Source organism: Notolepis coatsorum (genome assembly GCF_963971535.1).
Source record: "Notolepis coatsorum genome assembly, chromosome: 13".
Taxonomy (NCBI): domain Eukaryota; kingdom Metazoa; phylum Chordata; class Actinopteri; order Aulopiformes; family Paralepididae; genus Notolepis; species Notolepis coatsorum.
In genome coordinates, this window is record NC_140177.1 from 9523064 (window position 1) to 9543963 (window position 20900).

At 41.3% G+C, this 20900-nt stretch overlaps 1 long non-coding RNA gene across 1 annotated transcript in view; it reads right to left on the reverse strand.

Moving 5' to 3' along the window:
* LOC311239610 overlaps positions 1–20900 on the reverse strand; it is a 67005-nt gene that overhangs the window by 7274 nt on the left and 38831 nt on the right. The window lies entirely within an intron of this gene.

The window sequence follows — 20900 nt, forward strand, 5'->3', positions numbered from 1 at the left end:
ATTAACATTACGTTATCAAACATAGGGACGAAGACTGTAAAAAAAGTGTCAACAATGTTTTATAATCTTTATGTTAATTTTCATTATAAAAATGTTGTGAAATACAAAAAAAAGCCCCCGAAAAGCAATTAAGGGGGGCAAAAAAAGCCCTTGATTTTTTTTTTTTTTATTTCTAACCCTGCCTCTCACTCACACAGCGATCAGAGTAAGACACACACATACACACACACACGGACTCCTCTCACACACAGCAAACAAAAGTTATTTAAAGTACACTTCCACTTTAATTTGTATTATTTAATTTATTTATCTTGTTATGAGTGATTGCTGTATTGTTCTTCAAATACATTTTCATTTAAAGTGGCTTAAAGATCCAAATTCAAATGTTTCATGAGTCATTATTTTAATTTGCTATGGGATCATCATGTTATGATGTTGTTGTTTGGTCCTGACAAGAGTCTCAAAGTCTGGGGTGATGGTAGACAAGCAACTCTGAGGTCATGCTCAATGTCCAATCTGTTCCTCTGCTCTGTATTCAGCTGGACCAGAGCTGAGAAGCCACTTTCACAAAGATAGGTAATAAAAAAAAAAAAAAAAAAGGTCGACTAATCGAAAAAATAATCGGCAGATTAGTCGACTACCAAATTAGTCATTAGTTGCAGCCCTACTCAACAACAAGGCTTGCTAGGCTAATTAGCTTGCACGGCATTGTTTTATATATTTACATGCCGAGTATGTGTGGTGAATTCTGAGGCCACGTTTATAGTAGTGGGGGTATACAGTGGAAGTCGTTTCAATATATTGTGGCGGAAGAGAGTATTTTAGTGTGATATTTAGCACATTGTCATGGAATACACCGCGTAGAAGCAACAGGCTGGCTAGGTTAACTAGCTTGCACGGCACTGTTTTATATATTTACGTGCCGAGTATGTGTGTGTTTTGAATTCTGAGGCCACGTTTATAGTAGTGTGGGAGTGGACGTCGTTTCAATATATTGTGGCGGAAGAGAGTATTTTAGTGTCATATTTATTGTCATGAGATACTCCGCTTGTCGGCTAACTGCTAACGTACGAGGACTGATGACGACATGATGACTTGAGACATTCGCAGCAGCATATTAGAAGTTAATTAAACTTGACAGACATTATATCGACGATAATTATCGATATAGAATTATATGAAAATAATTTTATAATTTTATCGCGATAACGTTTTTGGTCATATCGCCCAGCCCTACTTAAAGCATATATTAAAATCCATGTGGAGCAGTTCTATGTGTAAATAAATAATAAATAATAGTAGTACAGGTGATATATGTCCATCAGGTGGAAGGGGGAGTCTATTTTAAGTAGGGATGCATGATAATTATCGGGCTGATATCAGCAATTATGACGTCATCCCGATAAACCCGATAACATTATTGATAGCTCAATAGGGGCAGGAGGCCGCGACTAGCGGCCTCCAGGCTCCACAACAGGGGGCAGCGACAGCTGCCAGACATAGATCTAGGACTTATTGGAACCCAAGGAGGACAATACACTACCTGAAGCACTGCACATTGTGACACTGTGAATATATAATATATATTATTTCATATTTCATTTAGTTAGATTTAAATTATATTGACCAAATTGTTTACCCCATGCTCAGTATATTCTTACTGTATTTATTTCTGTATATTTTATTTCATTTCATTTTATCCTATTTTACTCTACTCTTATCCTAGGCAACTTGATTTGATTTGTGTTATTATTCTAATTTGTGACCCGTCCTGTCTAAATGTTTAAATGTTGAGCGATTTGCAGTGTCAAATTCCCTACGGGATAAATAAACGTATTTCTATTCTATTCTATAATATATAATACATTTTAAGTAGGGATGCACGATAATTATCGGGCCGATATCAGCAATTATGACGTCATCCCGATAAACCCGATAACATTATTGATAGCTCCGATAATATATAATAATATATATTAGGGCTGGGCGATATGGCCAAAAACGTTATCGCAATAAAATTACAACATTATTTTCATATAACTCGATATCGATAATTATCGTTGATATAATGTCTGTCAAGTTTAATTAACTTCTTATGCCCGGCGCCGATGGACGGGCTATTAATAGACTTGTTTTGCTGCTGCGAATGTCTCGAGTTGATGTCGTCATCAGTCCGCGCACGTTAGCAGTTAGCCAGAGCGAGCAGTGTATCCCATGACTATGTACTAAATATGACCCTAAAATACTCCGTTCCGCCCCAATACATTGCAACGACGTCCACCGTATACCCCACACTACTATAACCGTGGCCTCAGAATTCACGCCACACACCCACTCGGCACAAACTATAAAATAGCGCCGTGCAAGCTAATTATCCTAGCCAGCCTTGTTTACTACTTGAGTCCTACCTCTCTACCCAGAGGTCTCCTTCCGCTGTCGGCCATCTCCTTCACTGATTGGTTGTTAGTGCGTGTGCTCATATCCAAGCTTGGAAAATCGATATATCGAAACTTTGCGACCACGTTTCATGTTTATTTCGAGGAAATAATTTATCGCGATAGTTATCGTTATCGTTTTATCGCCCAGGGCTTAGTCCTAGGACCCCTTCTCTTCTCCCTCTACACTAAATCACTGGGTAACATTATCACGTCTCATGGCTTCTCGTATCATTGTTATGTCGATGAAACTCAACTCTTCCTCTCCTTCCCTCCCTCAGATATCCACGTCTCCGAGCGGATCTCGGCCCGTCTGTCTGACATCTCCGCCTGGATGACGACCAACAACCTCAAACTAGAAGCTAAACAGAACTGCTCCACCTGCCGGCCAAATCCTCCCCCCTGACTCACCTTTCATCACAGTGAAGAATGCAGCTGTGACTAGGGATGCACCCATATGAACATTTGCCGCCGATACCGATAGTTCAACTAACACAATCGGCCGAAACCGATACCGATTTTTTAAATGAAACTACTGTATATTTGTATGTCTCTAAATGTTTTGATTAATTGAAAATGGAGGACCCTTATGTAAAAAAGCCCAAAGTCTTTTTCTGGTCTTCATCCTCCAGTCCACTGTTGTTGTATTGAGCTGTACTGTATTGTACCCATTCTGCAATCTGTTAATAAAGTGTTCAATCAATCAATCAGACAAATGTATAGAAAAGCTTTTATTATAACGATATAACAAAAGATTATATTATTGTTTATAAAAATGTTTTAGCCCTATGCTTGACTATTATTTTAGGCATGGCAACAAATGAAATAATAATCAAATGAATAAATAAAATATTAAATAAATAAATAGGCTACACGTCTCTCTTTTTGTGTTACAAATTGTGCTCACCGATATGAACATAGGCCTCTTTACTTACTTCAAGTAAGTCACTGGCTTTCATAACCTAGCAGACTAACTTGTCTTGCTCAAGATTTGTTTATGAGTTTTAATAAGAGAGCACCATCTATCTCAACCAAAGCAATGCAGGTAGACTGCAACAGAAAAATTTTGATTGACAGTCGATTCTGCCAATTACGTCACACCGCTTGCACCCGCCTCTGCTGTTCTTACCACCAATCGGCAAGCGCTTATTCGTTTTTTACTTCCGGGAAGTCCGCCATTGATTTACACGAGAGAATCAATAACAAACATACCGTAGCTAATAACGTTAGCTCCCCGCCGGCCACGAGTAGACTACCAGCGCTCCGCAAGAGTACCAAACGAGGCATGATGATTTTACTGCAACGAATGTTATAATAAAAGCTTTTCTATACATTTGTCAGATTGAAAACTTTATTAACAGATTGCAGAATGGGTACAATTGAGTACGGGCTCTCTGAGCAAAGGAAGGAACTGAGATATGAATGACCAACAACAATGCTATAATGGTTGGGTAAATATGCTGATTGTAACTGAGGGGTACAATTCCCTGACTGTATTGTTAGATATGATACTTACTACCACTACCTCTTGTACTTTAGACTCTGGCCACCCAGTACTAGGTATAAATAATTATGATAAACACTCCCACCTGATGAAACGGATCCAACACAAATGTACCAAATCGAAAGTTTGAGTTTTAATACATAGCAAAAGGTATGTACAACGATCACTTAATTACATTTATGATTTGAAATAGTATGCACTTTTATGGCAAATGAGTATTCGTAGGTAGATCAATATCGAATGTCCAATCTCTGATTGCGCAGGAAGCAAATATACAACCTGGAATATTTAGGGAACAATAGCAATGATACTTGAATGATTATATAGCTGGATACACTAGGGGAAGGTTTCGACTGCTTGTAGGACAGCTGGAGGGGGGGGGGTATAGAGTCTGGCTGTATCCCGTCTGGCCGAGGGTATCCTGGGAGAGCCCACAGTCGTGCGACCCGGTGCCCAGCGATCCTCGATCCACAGATGAAAGCAGTTGGACTCTCTGTGGCCGGCGTCCTCCGGTCCACGATGGAGAGACGTGAGGCGACCTCGTCGTGTAGAGCGTCTTCTCACCTGTCGTCCTCTCCGGGGGGGGTATTTCCAACACACCGCAGTGCTGGCCTTTATCCATAGAATAATCAAAGTACTCAAAGCATAATCCAAGCCGGGGAAGGCTAGCCGTCGTCGGTAGAATAATCCAATATACAGGTCCACTCGCTCTTTGGCCTGGAGCTCCTCGGGTGCAGCTTCACGTGGGGTCAACCACCCTGGATAAGCGTCCAGCTGATGCCCGAAACGATGGGGGTGCTGATTACTATAGAACTCTTACCGCACGAGGCACTATATATGAATAGACTATTATTAGCTTAATAGAATACGTCCAACTCGACGATATAGTGCCAAATATGACTATTCAAATATTAATATACACGATGTCTCAATGCCGATACTGGGCCGAATTGGCCTTACTGCCCACACGTGGTTCGCGGGGAGGCTTTTGCGTCTGTCGCTCTGTTGGAGGGTAAGGAACTGGACTAAAAGAAAGCTCTACTTTAATAGCGCAGTATATATACGCACTATGAACAAATAGTACCATTAGTGGTGCGGTAGACATATTCCTACGCGGAACTAGGACTTGTCCATACATGTTGAGCGGTACGATTGAACCTGGTCTGAGGGGTATGGCGACCTGGCACCAAGGTCTCGTCCAATGGTAGAATGGAGACTATTATGGGATGTTCAGTAGACTAGAAGGGATATTCAGTGCATATTGTACAAGGAATATACAAGGGATATCAGGGGATATACAAATACAATTAAATATATATAAATAAATATATATATTCGGTTTAATCTGATCCTTCAGAACACTGATGTTATTGAACGTGTCACTATAACGTTAATGCCACAAAACGAATGCCTTTGTTAATCATAAGTAACTTTGATGCAGTAGCATGTGTGTGTGGGGGCGGGGTTGTGCAGGTCGCTTGACTGAAACTTGTTTCAAAGTTTGAACGTGTGGACCAGATTGACGCGACACAAATTGACGGATATTTATCGGCCACTGCCATCGGCAAATTTGAGCTTTATCGGCCGATACCGATACCCGACCGATATATCGGTGCACCCCTAGCTGTGACCGCGTCCCCGACCGCCAAGAACCTTGGTGTCGTCCTCGACAACCAGTTGAACTTCTCTGCTCACATCGCAGCGACAACCAGAACCTGCAGATTCCTCCTGAGCAACGTCAGAAGGATCCGCCCCTTCCTGACAAAAGAAGCCACCCAACTCCTCGTCCAATCAACAGTCATCTCCCGCCTCGACTACTGCAACGCACTGCTCGCTGGCCTCCCGGCCACTGCCACCAAGCCTCTTCAACTCATTCAGAACGCAGAGGCCCGCCTCATCTCAAACCTACCGAAGTCGGCCCATGTCACCCCACTTCTTAGGGACCTGCACTGGCTCCCCATTGCGGCACGAATCCGCTTCAAGGCCCTCGACTAGAGCCATATGAAATCCACGTTCACGGAATCGCGGACGGAATCACGGAATTTACCAATAAAAATGGAACGTGGAATATTGCAGAATTTGGCCTAATCTGGACTGAAATTCCGTTTTTGGGTGGAACGTTTGTTGCAAAGCAAACATGACCGGGGAGGCGGGGACCGCTGCGTGTTACACACAACACAGCGGTGACCAAGCGTCTGCCGTCTGGCTGCTTCGGTGTTAACGTCGCCAAGAAGCTAAGAAATTCCGCAATAAGCCCTAAATTCAGAGCAGAGCAGTATCCTATGATTTATATGCTTCAGTCGATAAGGTGTTTTGCAAATTCTGTCAACATACCGTGGGGACTGGACCCGCAAAAACACGTGCGAAGATCACTTCAAAAGCCATGTCAGGAACAAGGACTGTGCTTCCCAAAACACACCAGCTCTCTAACGATGATCTCTGGTGATCACAATAGATACAGCTAGAGGGCGAGGCTAATCACTGACACTATTGTGATTAAGTAGCTATGTAACGTTATGGAAATTATAGCTTCTTGCTAAATCTGGTGCACCCATCTATTTGCAAATGATTGTCAGTAGGCCTACACACTGTCCTTTATAAATTAAATAAACTAAAGGTGCATAAATAGATATAGCTAGGCTACTGACATTGTGATAAAAGTAGCTAGCTGTATCTTGTTTACACGTGAAATGTGTATTTTTATTTTGTCACAATATTATTTGAAGCATATTGTATAAAATTTAACTGTATTTCTGAGTTGCAGCACTTAAAAACATTAAATGGACTGTTATATCTTATTAAATTGTGGACATTTATTCATTCCCACTTATTAGACACTATTTCTGATGGTAAAATGGGCGTAAAAGGCAAAATACAGAATTCTGAAATATTAAACGGCCTCGACCTATAGGCATAAAAAATATATTCTTTGGTTCCTGTTGGGCAGTCCGGCCTCCACCAGACCTAGGTGTTCAGCAGTCTGATGGAGGTTGGCACGAAGCTACCTGAATGAATGAATGAATGAAAACTTTATTTAACAGATTGCAGAATGGGTACAATACAGTACGGCTCAATACATACAATTGTTAAGGGGATGCAGACCTGAGAAAGACGTTTGTCTTGTTTCCATCAGGGTCCCCCATTTTCAATTCATATAGACATATATGACATACATGACATACAGATAGTCAGTACTGCTACATCTATACATTTATGACATAACAGATTTGCAAATACAGTACTTTTTGTGATACAGAAGGAGTCAAGAAAAGGGAGTATATACATTTGACGTAGAAACTGTACATTGGAGGAGGTTGGGTGGGGGGGGTTGGGTACATTGGGATATTGACAACCATACTGGGTCATTTACATTGGAGGTGGTTGGGGGGGGGGGGGCGGGGGGCACACTGTATAAACAAGTAACACTGTACATTGAGGGGGGGGGGGGGGAGACACTGTACAAACAAACACAATTGTACATTGAACTATTGACAAAACCATACTAGGTAAATGACTGTACATTGGAGGGGGTTGGGTTAGGATATTTACAGGGGCCAGTGTTGAATTGCAGTCTCCCGTAGGTGTCCCTTGAGAGAGGTTTTGAAAGTGGGTAGTGATCCACATTCCTTTACAGCTTTGGGTAGGGCGTTCCACATTGATGTGGCATAATTGCGAAACGTGTTTAGTCCCTTATTTGAGCCGAATCTGGGTTTAACATGATTTGTGGAGCTCCCTCTGGTGTTGTGATCGTGGTATTCACTGACCTTTGGGAAGTATTTTGACATGTACATGGGTACCTTGGTCGTGTAGTGTATCTTGTAGACCAGGCCCATTGCAAGTTGTTGTACTCTGTCGTCTACTCTAAGCCATCCTAGGTTGTCAAAGTGGGCAGGGGTGAGGTGGGTTCTAGGAGTAAGGTCAAGCAGTAGTCTGACCAGTTTGTTTTGAGATGTTTGTAATTTTGTTTTTAGCGCCTTTGAGGTGCTTTGGTACCATGAGGTGCAAGCATAGTCGTAGTACCCCTGAATGAGTGCTCCTGCCAGAGTCTTCAGGGTGTTCTTGTTTACCAGAGAGGAGATCCGGTACAAGAAACAAGTTCGTTGGTTGACTTTTTTTATTACATTGGATGCCATTTTGTCACAGGAGAGATTAGCCTCTAGGATGGAACCCAGGTAGGTAATTTCATCTTTCCTTGTGACAATATTGTCACCCACTGTAACTGAGAAGCCGTCGGTCTTGCTGAGTTTGTTATTTGAACCGAAGAGAATGGACTCTGTTTTGCCCATGTGTAATGTAATGTAAAGCCCCTTTTGTTCAGTGATGAAGCTCTGTATCGACGGCCTGAGGGCATTCGTTTGTAATGGGTGTGAAGGGTGTGTGTTATCTACAACTATTTGGGAGGCCTTTTTAACTGTGCGTTTCTTGTGGACAGGGAACAAAATAACTGGGCGCCCATCGCCAAATGCGTGTAGATTTACCATCTGGCGTCTAAAAATAATAGTCTGCCCGCCAGCTGGCGTGTAATTCATATCGATAATCAGATGATCGCCTGTCCTTTCTCCAGGACCTAACACTGTCCGTGACCGTCTATCAACAATAATGCACCCACGGTGAATTGTATTTAAGTTAAGTAGCTACGGACTATTACTAACGTTATCTGCGGGAAGGCGAGCTAGGTCAGTTAGCTTAGCTTGATAACGTTACCGTGTCTAAAGTTGGTGCTATTCACATAATCCAGCAATAATGGCTGCAGACCTGCAAGCAAAGTACAGCAAGTGCCAAAGGATAAGAGTCTGAGGCGGAGTTTCAAAAGAGAATGTTGAATATTTATTTTGCATCAAAAACCACAACATCAACGTTCTATCTGCCACTAGCTTACAGACTGAATAGGGTATATCTGCAGAGCCACTGAGTAGCGAGTGCAACACCGTTTAATGTCCGTGTGGATCATTGGAGTAGGGTATATCTGCAGTGCTGCAGCCCATACTCATTGATTAATGATACTAATACAAATCTATACAATCACCTGTTGTTGAATAAATACCATACGTTCTAGTTATTACTAAAAAACAGTATAACCGTATCTGAAAAAAAAAAAAAAAAAAAAAGTATAATTTATATAATTTTTTTTTAATTTTATGCACTGGTATCGGATAAATATCGGTATCGGCCGATACCCAAAGCTTAGGTATCGGAATCGGATCGGAAAGGGAAAAATGGTATCGGAACATCTCTAATCCTATGTGATAACAAATAGATATTCAGATGAGGGTCCTTGGACGATTAACATTAACATTAGCTCAGCACAGCTGTACCCCTCCACACACTGAGCTAGCTAGCCTGCTAACGCCAGTTGGATGTCTGGATTTTAAACAAAAACAATAAATTAATTTAGTATCGAGTAGGAAAATGTAACGTCAGGTCAGAATGTGGTGCTAAAGCAATGTCCAGATATGAGACAATTCAAACTGATTTATAAGGAAATGATGTTCACGAGGTACAGCGATGAGGAAGGGACTTGACATTCACGGGTGTTTACATTTCTATTTTATTTCTTTCATGTTTTACATAGTTTATTTTTTTTGCATATATATATATATTTTGTTTTAAATTAGTGCACTCATTTGAGTAGTGGGAAAGGGGTAGGATTAAATAAGTGTACTTCTTCCTACTCCTTTTCGAACATGTAAATTGAGTTGAGTCGGAACTAGGCAAAATCTGCATATGGCTTGCTGATAACAAACTATCATTACACATGGGCAAAACAGAGTCCATTCTCTTCGGTTCAAATAACAAACTCAGCAAGACCGACGGCTTCTCAGTTACAGTGGGTGACAATATTGTCACAAGGAAAGATGAAATTACATACCTGGGTTCCATACTAGAGGCTAATCTCTCCTGTGACAAAATGGCATCCAATGTAATAAAAAAAAGTCAACCAACGAACTCGATTCGTGTACCGGATCTCCTCACTGGTAAACAAGAATACCCTGAAGACTCTAGCAGGAGCACTCATTCAAGGGTACTACGACTATGCTTGCACCTCATGGTACCAAAGCACCTCAAAGGCGCTAAAAACAAAATTACAAACATCTCAAAACAAACTGGTCAGACTACTGCTTGACCTTACTCCTAGAACCCACCTCACCCCTGCCCACTTTGACAACCTAGGATGGCTTAGAGTAGACGACAGAGTACAGCAACTTGCAATGGGCCTGGTCTACAAGATACACTACACGACCAAGGTACCCATGTACATGTCAAAATACTTCCCAAAGGTCAGTGAATACCACGATCACAACACCAGAGGGAGCTCCACAAATCATGTTAAACCCAGATTCGGCTCAAATAAGGGACTAAACACGTTTCGCAATTATGCCACATCAATGTGGAACGCCCTACCCAAAGCTGTAAAGGAATGTGGATCACTACCCACTTTCAAAACCTCTCTCAAGGGACACCTACGGGAGACTGCAATTCAACACTGGCCCCTGTAAATATCCTAACCCAACCCCCTCCAATGTACAGTCATTTACCTAGTATGGTTTTGTCAATAGTTCAATGTACAATTGTGTTTGTTTGTACAGTGTCTCCTCCCCCCCCCCTCAATGTACAGTGTTACTTGTTTATACAGTGTGCCCCCCGCCCCCCCAACCACCTCCAATGTAAATTACCCAGTATGGTTGTCAATATCCCAATGTACCCAACCCCCCCCACCCAACCTCCTCCAATGTACAGTTTCTACGTCAAATGTATATACTCCCTTTTCTTGACTCCTTCTGTATCACAAACAGTACTGTATTTGCAAATCTGGTATGTCATAAATGTATAGATGTAGCAGTACTGACTATCTGTATGTCATGTATGTCATATATGTCTATATGAATTGAAAATGGGGGACCCTGATGGAAACAAGACAAACGTCTTTCTCAGGTCTGCATCCCCTTAACAATTGTATGTATTGAGCCGTACTGTATTGTACCCATTCTGCAATCTGTTAAATAAAGTTTTCATTCATTCATTCACAATGTTCCTCTATGCCGAAAGTCTGTGTGTTTCAAGGAGCTAACCGTTATTCTATACTAAAGACAAGTACGTACCGTTGTGGAAAGTGAACATCTATAGCGTTTATACATCACGTTATTATAACAGACGGAGGTGTGTTGCATCCAAAGTTCAAACGATAACACTGCGCTGGTAGCCGACGTTAGCACGCTTTCGTGAAAAAATAAATACTTTATTCATGCCGAGGGAAATTCCACGGTGGTTGCTAACTGGCTTAGCTAGCAGCTAACGTGCTAACGGCTGTTAAGATGACGGTTTGCTTGCATTCGTCAAACATTTAACCGACTTGAGGTAACGTTAGCTATAAACTGAGACCGCGTGTTGGTATATTCCTGACCCGGCAGGTCCATCTCACTTAGCCCACCGTCTGCTGGTCTCCCGGCTAACAGAGCTAACAGTTAGCTAACAGTTAGCTAACAGAGCTAACAGTAGATAACAGAGCTAACAGTTAGCCAGCAGAGCTAACAGAGCTAACAGTTAGCCAGCAGAGCTAACAGAGCTAACAGTTAGCAGCTAAAGCTCGTCTCCTCGACACCCAGCTACCTGTAAGGCCGCGACATGTCTCCCCAACAAAACAATAACAATAAGCTGAAATACAAATAAGTCACAATTTAATATTCAGTGTTAGTTAGTGAAACAAAAGTCCCGTTTGATTTACCTGTGTACTTCTGGCGTAAGGTTGAGCGGCGATGTGATATCTTCTGCTTCTGCTTCTCCCTCCAGCCGTGACGTGTCTCCTGAGACGCCGGAGACTGAATGCCTTCTTCTGGTACAAAGCCGTAGAGAGAAAGTTAAGACACTCCCACCAGCTTGTGTTGTTATCGTGGAATGCGGAAGTAAAGCGCTCAGTGGGGGTACGTACATAGATATATATAGAACACTAGATAGCTTGCCCGCGCTGCCGGCCAATGGAGAGCGACGTCACTGAACCGCCGCCATCTTGCGTAGGTCAGCCTTGAGTGAGAGTGAGTGAGCTGCACAGACAAAAATACTCATAACTCGCTGAAATATTGACGGATTTACAAACGGGTTGGTTTGCTATAAACATCAAAGATGTAGTTATGATACTGCATACTTGTAAAAAAAAAAGAGAAATTAAAGATGTTTGATGTTGAATCATAGCCACGTTAATAATGCTTGTAATAAACCAACCCGTTTGTAAATCCGTCAATATTTCAGCGAGTTATGAGTATTTTTGTCTGTGCAGCTCTCTCACTCAAGGCTGACCTACGCAAGATGGCGGCGGTTCAGTGACGCTGGTGACTCCGCCTTAAGCTATCTAGTGTTCTATATATATCTATGGGTACTAGTTCAAGCTTTCAGCTCATCGCTCGCGACATCGCCATTCATTTCATTGTTGCCGAGGCGGCACTCGCTCATAAGTTTACTTTACTTTACTTACTTACTGCATTTTTTACATTTTAACGCATTAGCAGACCACTCATGGATGTAGTCAATAGTGGTATTTTATGTAGCAATCTTTAGTTAATGTTTATCATAAGTTAATAGCTTGTTAGATTCTAAATGCAGTTAGATAACGTTACCATGTAACGTTAAATGTATATACACTCTTTTTCTGGACACTTTTTGTATCACAAACAGTACTGTATTTGCAAATCTGGTATGTCATAAATGTATAGATGTAGCAGTACTGTATATCTGTATGTCGTGTGTGTCATATATGTTATGATGAATTGAAAATGGGGGACCCTGATGTAAACAAGACGAAAGTCTTTCTCTGGTCTGCATCCCCTTAACAATTGTATGTATTGAGCTGTACTGTACCCATTCTGCAATCTGTTAATAAAGTGTTCAATCAATCAATTCAAAACCATACTGACGTTGGTAAAGTGAGCAACACTAGTTTCGATCGTATTCGTATTAGTACATCTGATTACAACCAAGAATCAAGAGGTTTATTTGTCACATCATTCCAGGTTCAACTAGAAGACTGATAAGGTGAATATGCCTACCATATTACTACTACACCTGCATATAACCCATACAACTCTGTATGATATCAATACCGTATACATATATTTACCGTATATATATTTATACACATTTGTCGGTATATACCTGCATATAATCCTTTTTTCATACCTGTAGTTGATTGATTGAAAAGTTTATTAACAGATTGCAGAATGGGTACAGTACAGTACAGCTCAATACATACAATTGTTAAGGGGATGCAGACCAGAGAAAGACTTTCGTCTTGTTTACATCAGGGTCCCCCATTTTCAATTCATCATAACATATATGACATACATGACATACAGATAGACAGTACTGCTACATCTATACATTTATGACATATCAGATTTTGCAAATACAGTACTGTTTGTGATACAAAAGTGTCCAGAAAAGGAGTGTATATACATTTGGCGTAGAAACTGTACATTGGAGGAGGTGGATGGGTGGGGTGGGGTTGGGTGGGTTGGGTGAGGGCTGTACATTGGAGGTGGGGGGGGGGGGGGTTGGGTAGGGGACACACACACATTTTACACTGTACATTGGAATACTGACAAAGCCTTACTTGGTCATTTACTGTAGGTTAGGACATTTGTAGGGGCCAGTTTCGAATTGCAGTCTCACGTAGGTGTTTTTTGAGAGTGTTTTTGAAAGTGGGTAGTGATTCACATTCCTTTACAGCTGTGGGTAGGGCGTTCCACATTGATGTGGCATAATTGCGAAACGTGTTTAGTCCCTTGTTTGAGCCGAATCTGGGTTTTACATGATTTGTGGAGTTCCCTCTGGTGTTGTGATCGTGGTATTCACTGACCTTTGGGAAGTATTTTGACATGTACATGGGTACCTTGGTCGCGTAGTGTATCTTGTAGACCAGGCCCATTGCAAGTTGCTGTACTCTGTCGTCTACTCTAAGCCATCCTAGGTTGTCAAAGTGGGCAGGGGTGAGGTGGGTTCTAGGAGTCAGGTCAAGTAGTAGTCTGACTAGCTTGTTTTGAGATGTTTGTAATTTGTTTTTTAGTGCCTTTGAGGTGCTTTGGTACCATGAGGTGCAAGCATAGTCGTAGTACCCTTGAATGAGTGCTCCTGCTAGAGTCTTCAGGGTATTCTTGTTTACCAGAGAGGAGATCCGGTACAAGAATCGCGTTCGTTGGTTGACTTTTTTTATTACATTGGATGCCATTTTGTCACAGGAAAGATTAGCCTCTAGGATGGAACCCAGGTAGGTAATTTCATCTTTCCTTGTGATAATATTGTCACCCACTGTAACCGAGAAGCCGTCGGTCTTGCTGAGTTTGTTATTTGAACCGAAGAGAATGGACTCTGTTTTGCCCATGTGTAATGATAGTTTGTTGTCGGCGAGCCATATGCAGATTTTGCCTAGTTCCGAGCTGAGGGCTTTTTCAACCTGTAACTTGTTCTTGTCAGAGACCAGCAGGGCTGAGTCGTCCGCAAACAGGAACAAGTTGCAGTCACAAGCTGACGACATGTCATTTGCATAAATTAGGAATAGTAGCGGTCCTAGTATGCTTCCTTGTGGAACACCACAGCTCACACTGTGAGGGGGGGGGGATAGGGTACCGTTTACTTCCACCATCTGTTCCCTCCCCTCCAGGTAGGATTGTATCCAGCTCACTGATAAACTATCAAAACCAATTGCTTTTAGCTTGTCAATCAGAATGGTGTGATTGACAGTGTCGAAGGCCTTTTGTAGGTCCAGCATTGGAGGGCTGTACATTGGAGGTGGGGGGGGGTTGGGTAGGGGACACACACACATTTTACACTGTACATTGGAATACTGACAAAGCCTTACTTGGTCATTTACTGTACAACTAGGTTAGGACATTTGTAGGGGCCAGTTTCGAATTGCAGTCTCACGTAGGTGTTTTTTGAGAGTGTTTTTGAAAGTGGGTAGTGATTCACATTCCTTTACAGCTTTAGGTAGGGCAGTTAGGTAGTTACTATATCTATATCTGTACATATCCCTTACTGCTACCCCTTAGTTAGGTAGCAGTTAGGTAGTTACTATATCTATATCTGTACATATCCCTTACGTACTCTTACTAGTTATACCGCTGGCCAGTATGACTTACTACCATAGTGTCTTTAAACCTGTATCACTGTAGATAATACATTTTTGTTTTACATCTGGTTATAATTATTACTCAGTAGTACTCTTTATATATTTTGTATCCAGTCTAATCACCTGTACATTGAATATTGCTATTGCACTTTACTGCTATATTTGCACTCCGGTTGGATGCCAAACTTATTTCCGTTGTACTGTACTTGTGCTGTATAATGACAATGCATTTTAATCTAATCTAATCAAATTTTGTGTTGAGCGACATCTTATCTCATGGCACAAGGGCATATTAAACATATTTTCCCTTATTCTGAAATACAGTATATATAAATAAATATATATATACTGAAAATATATATGTTTTATATATATGTTTTTTTTTGATAGATTAGAAGATAACCATTTGCATTCGAGGCACAAATGTCTCTGACTTCTTTCCATGTGCAAGCCTGCCAAGATAACTCAAATCTCTGCAGGCTTTCTGGATTAAAGGGGTTAATTGTGCTAGCCGTGTTGATTAAAAAAACAACACATCCGACCAATACGATTTTAACCCTTAACGATAAAAATTTACGATTTAAAAACTGGTGGGTGAACTCTAAACCCTCTAAAATATTGAAATCAAATAGTTTTATTGTCACATACACAATCATACACCTCTTGAAGCAGGATGCTTGCATGCTGTAGAATGGAAATGTTAGAGATGAGAAGATACAAGATGTGCGTTGTTGTAGAGTGCATGAGCAACTCCATAACTCTCTATCTCCCTGTTTTGTTTTCTAGGATAAATTACCACTATAATGACGTGCATGTGTCCAGTCTGAGGTGAGCAGCAGTCGTGACAGAAAGGCCCTAGCACTACAAACAACAGGAGTGGAAGACTGGACCTCTACATGGACATTGGACATATTATAGGCCTATAATAATAAAAAATGTGTGGAATGCAATTGGTTGCTTTGTATATTTTGTACTGTTGACCAAACTTCTTTCTTGGCTTAATTGAGTAGTATCAATGGTTACAGTATGAAATGTAAATGCTAAGAAATGCAGAGTAAACAGCTTGAGATATGATATTCACTGCATTTCCACATGTGCATGTATGAATGTCTTATAGATAGCATTAGGATGTGTGTATTTATGACCATAGAAGCACAAGTCTCTCTGCCACTCCCCTGAAATGCTATTATATATATTGAATATAAAGTGTTGTCAACATATAACTGTAATGTGGGCTGATTAATACAATTATGCTTGAGTGTGTAACAACTGGTGATATGGCTAATGTAAAATAAGTCATCAGTAGCTAGCATTTAACGTTCGAAATTGCAGTCATCGCCTAGTGATATAAAGTAATATATATATATAAAGACATGTAAATGATATAACGCAACAGTGATCAATGCATATTGTGTAAATAAGTACCAAAAATTGCTGTAACAGTAGTAGCAGAGCCGTATAATTAGTTCTGCCCAGAGCCGTGCCGTTCTGTCCCGCTGAAATCAAGTCGACAGGAAGCGTCTATATTAATCCCAGCCGAAGAGTGCAAGAGCGCTTCCGCATTCTTCGCCGCGCATGCGCATGAGGTCCTCGCTTAGTTCAGACGCCCCATTCAACACGGTTAATCACAAACTCGAAACTCCGTTAAGCTCCAGAGAGAGAGGCTGAAAACCCACAGTTCTTGCCCGACGGATGGGAGCCGAATCGCGGATCCGAGTTTTCTGATGAATAGCCCCAAAACATGGAGGTCGCGAACGGCGCCGGCTTCGCTGACCAGAGCTCTCTCAGATTCAAAGTTTTAATTGCAGCCTGGAACATACATGTTTCGGAACCAATGTGTAACTAGACAATATACAATATAACATTTATATTAATTAACCCAGTTAATGCCTTAAGAGAAAGAGTCTGGTGGTCAATTACTACGGAAATGTTGTGTCTTACTAATAATAACTAGGGGACCAATCCAAGTGCTCCTGTCCGTCTTCGTCAAGGACGCCACAGCATTAGCGATCTGTTATTGTGCATGTTTTTCCATTGGGTTTATCTTATCGGGGGTTGAAACCCTTGCGAGCACGGGGAGAACATGCAAACTCCACACAGAAAGGCCTGGGAGATACCCCACCTGGGTAACTGGCATCATGGAAACCTGGTCCCCAAGCGGGAATCGAACCCTGGACCTTCTTGCTGTGAGGCGACAGTGTTAACCACTACACCACTGTGCCGCTCATTGATTGAACATTTTATTAACAGATTGCAGAATGGGTACAATACAGTACAGCTCAATACACACAATTGTTAAGGGGATGCAGACCAGAGAAAGACTTTCGTCTTGTTTACATCAGGGTCCCCCATTTTCAATTCATCATAACATATATGACATACACAACATACAGATAGACAGTACTGCTACATCTATACATTTATGACATACCAGATTTACAAATACAGTACTGTTTGTGATACAAAAAGCGTCTAAAAAAGAGAGTATATACATTTGACGTAGAAACTGTACATTGGAGGAGGTTGGGTAGGTGGGGGAACTGTACATTGAGGGTGGGTGGGTTGGGTAGGTGGGGTGGGGGAACTGTACATTGGAATATCGACAAAACCTTACTTGGTCCCAAGAAGAGGGTCTCGTGTATTATTGGGTTAGGACATTTACTGTACATTGGAGGGGGTTGGGTTAGGACATTTACAGGGGCCAGTTTCGAATTGCAGTCTCCCGTAGGTGCTCTTTGAGAGTGGTTTTGAAAGTAGGTAGTGTTTCACATTCCTTTACAGCTTTGGGTAGGGCGTTCCACATTGATGTGGCATAATTGCGAAACGTGTTTAGTCCCTTGTTTGAGCCGAATCTGGGTTTAACATGATTTGTGGAGCTCCCTCTGGTGTTGTGGTCGTGGTATTCACTGACCTTTGGAAAGTATTTTGACATGTACATGGGTACATAACCCCCTTATGACTTAGGCACACATACTACCACTACTTTTCAGTTCGGTATGCGGGCGGAATACAGCATATATAATTTGAAGCATGGTTTATACATACTCACCAATAAGTCGTTCAACCCCATATGACTTAAAATGACGTAAAATATTTCATGAGATTTTCCATCGACCTGGCAACCCACGGCTTTCATTCAAAAGCTAGTGATATGTATTTACGTATTGAACATGTTTAATACTTACGCCACGACATCGCACACATTTGTTACGGCGATTGTGCACAACAACCTTATTGCCAAGCTTGTACCGTCAGTGAATACCGCTCTCAAAGAGCACCTACGGGAGGCTGCCATTCAAAACTGGCCCCTGTAAATGTCCAAACCCAACCCCCTCCAATGTACAGTTTCTTCCCCCTCAAATGTATATACTCTCTTTTAGAAGCCGTCTCTTAAACAGTACTGTATATTTGTATATCTTGTATGTCATAACAGTCTGGATGTAACAGTACTATTTATCTGTATGTCGCGTATGTCATACATTTTATGATGAATTGAAAATGGGGGACCCTGATGTAAACAAGACGAAAGTCTTTCTCTGGTCTGCATCCCCTTAACCCTTTCACTGCCACACGACAGCCGGTTAACAATTGTGTGTATTGAGCTGTACTGTATTGTACCCATTCTGCAATCTGTTAATAAAGTTTTCAATCAATCAATCAAAAGACCCAATGGCGATCAACGATTTAAACACTGTTAAATGTTAATTGTGCTGCCCAATCCCAATGTCCTTGTCCAGAGGAGGCTAACAGGAAGCTCTGCTCTCTCTCTCTGTGTCCAGAGGCGTGATTTCTTTCCATAGCCTCTGTTTGCGAAGACGCTCTCTGATTGGCTAGCCTGCGTACAGCGAAGACCCTCTCTGATTGGTTTAGCGCTCCGAAGGGTCTCTGGGATAGAAATGTCCGCCTTGTACATATATATTCTCTGCTTCGAAGTGGTTATGCTTTGGCCCTCTTTCGAAGTGGGTTATGCTTAGAGAAAGAGGGCCAAAGCATAACCACTTCGAAGCAGAGAATATATGTACAAGGCGAAAGAGACCCTTCGGAGCTAAACCAATCAGAGAGGGTCTTTTCTTCTTCGCTGTACGCGGGCTAGCCAATCAGAGAGCGTCTTCGCAAACAGAGGCTACGGGAAAAAAATCACGCTGTCCAGAGGAAGCTGACAGGAAGCTCTGCTCTCTCTCTCTCTCTGTGTCCAGAGGAAGCTGACAGGAAGCTCTGCTCTCTCTCTCTCTGTGTCCAGAGGAAGCTGACAGGAAGCTCTGCTCTCTCTCTCTCTCTCTGTGTTAATTTTGGCAGCTATTTTCATTTTAGTTTTAGTCTTAGTCATGTGTCAAGTGCTCCTTTTTTGTTTTCATCATATTTAGTCATCTTCATTTATTTTTCGTTTAGTCAGTTTTAGTCAACTACAGGTCTGAGCATTTTAGTCTCAGTCAGTTTTTGTCTCAATTTTGTCTCTTTTGTTTTAGTCTAGATTTTGTCGACGAAAACGTTTGACATTTGTCTATTTTTAGTTAATGTACTAAAAAAAACGTTTTCTTTTCTTCTTTTTTACAGCTAGTTTTATATATACTGTTTTTTAGTAATAACTAGAAAGTAATGGTATTTATTCAACAACAGGTGATTGTATAGATTAGTATTAGTATCATTAAATGACAACTATGCTCAACTATGCTTCACCCACAGAAAGGTTGTTCCACACGGACATTATACGTTGTTGCACTTGCTTCCAGAAGGCTCTGTTTAGGTCAGCTAGTAGCAGAGGCTCTGTTGTGATTTTTAATGCACAATAAATATTCAACATTCTCTTTTGAGACTCCGCCTCAGACTCTTATCATTTGGCACTAAAAGCTAAACATTGTCACCGGTATGGGTGTCTGCAGCATTACGTCATTAATTGTGTGCGAGAGCAGAGGTCGATCAGTGACCACGTTAGCATGAGCTAGGTTAGCCACTAGTTAACGCGAGCTAGATGGAAATACAAACGATGTAACGTTACTGGTGAAAAAGTGATTTACCTTGGAATACTCCTTTGCCAACTTGCTGTACTTTGCTTGCATGTCTGCAGCTGGATTATGAATAGTCCCAATTTTAGCCAAGGTAACGTTAAGCTAAAACTAGCTTTTCAAATAGCTCTTCAGCTAATGCTAATAACAGAGCTCCCCGTCACACTGCTCTGTCGGGACGATGGCATTAAGAAAAGTTATAATTATTTTGTCTCGTCTTGTTTTAGTCAACAATATCAACATACATGAAGAGAAATTTCGTCCTGGTTTTTGTAAATTACATTTTTGTGTCCTCAGTTGTGGTCAACGATATTTAATAAACTATTTAGTCTCGTTAGCGTGACGTCATGTCTCGTTGTCGTCATGAAAAAAACCTTCGTTGACGAACATCTTTCGTCATCATTTTAGTTGACAAAATTAACACTGTCTCCATGTCCAGAGGAAGCTGACAGGAAGCTCTCTCTCTCTCTCTGTGTATAGTACGCATTTCTAATTCATCACAATTTCTGTTCAATTTACAGCCAACATATTTTTACTTACATGTATACATTGACATACAGTATATTTCTATGAGAAGGGAAAAGCACACAACATTCTTGGTTGACAGTTTTATCATAATGTTTACAACAACGCAGAACTACAAATGTGTGGCAATTCGGAGATGGAGCTTTAAAGGAACACTTATTTGCCATCTACCCTGGAGTTAGACAAGAAGATACAGTACATACCTTTTTCTTCTCTGTGCATGCAGTAGGAGTAGGAAGACGTTGGGACCTAGGCTAATGGAGGAACCTACTTCCAGTGACTGACGTTAAGCTAGGCTAACGGTGCACGTCTTCCTA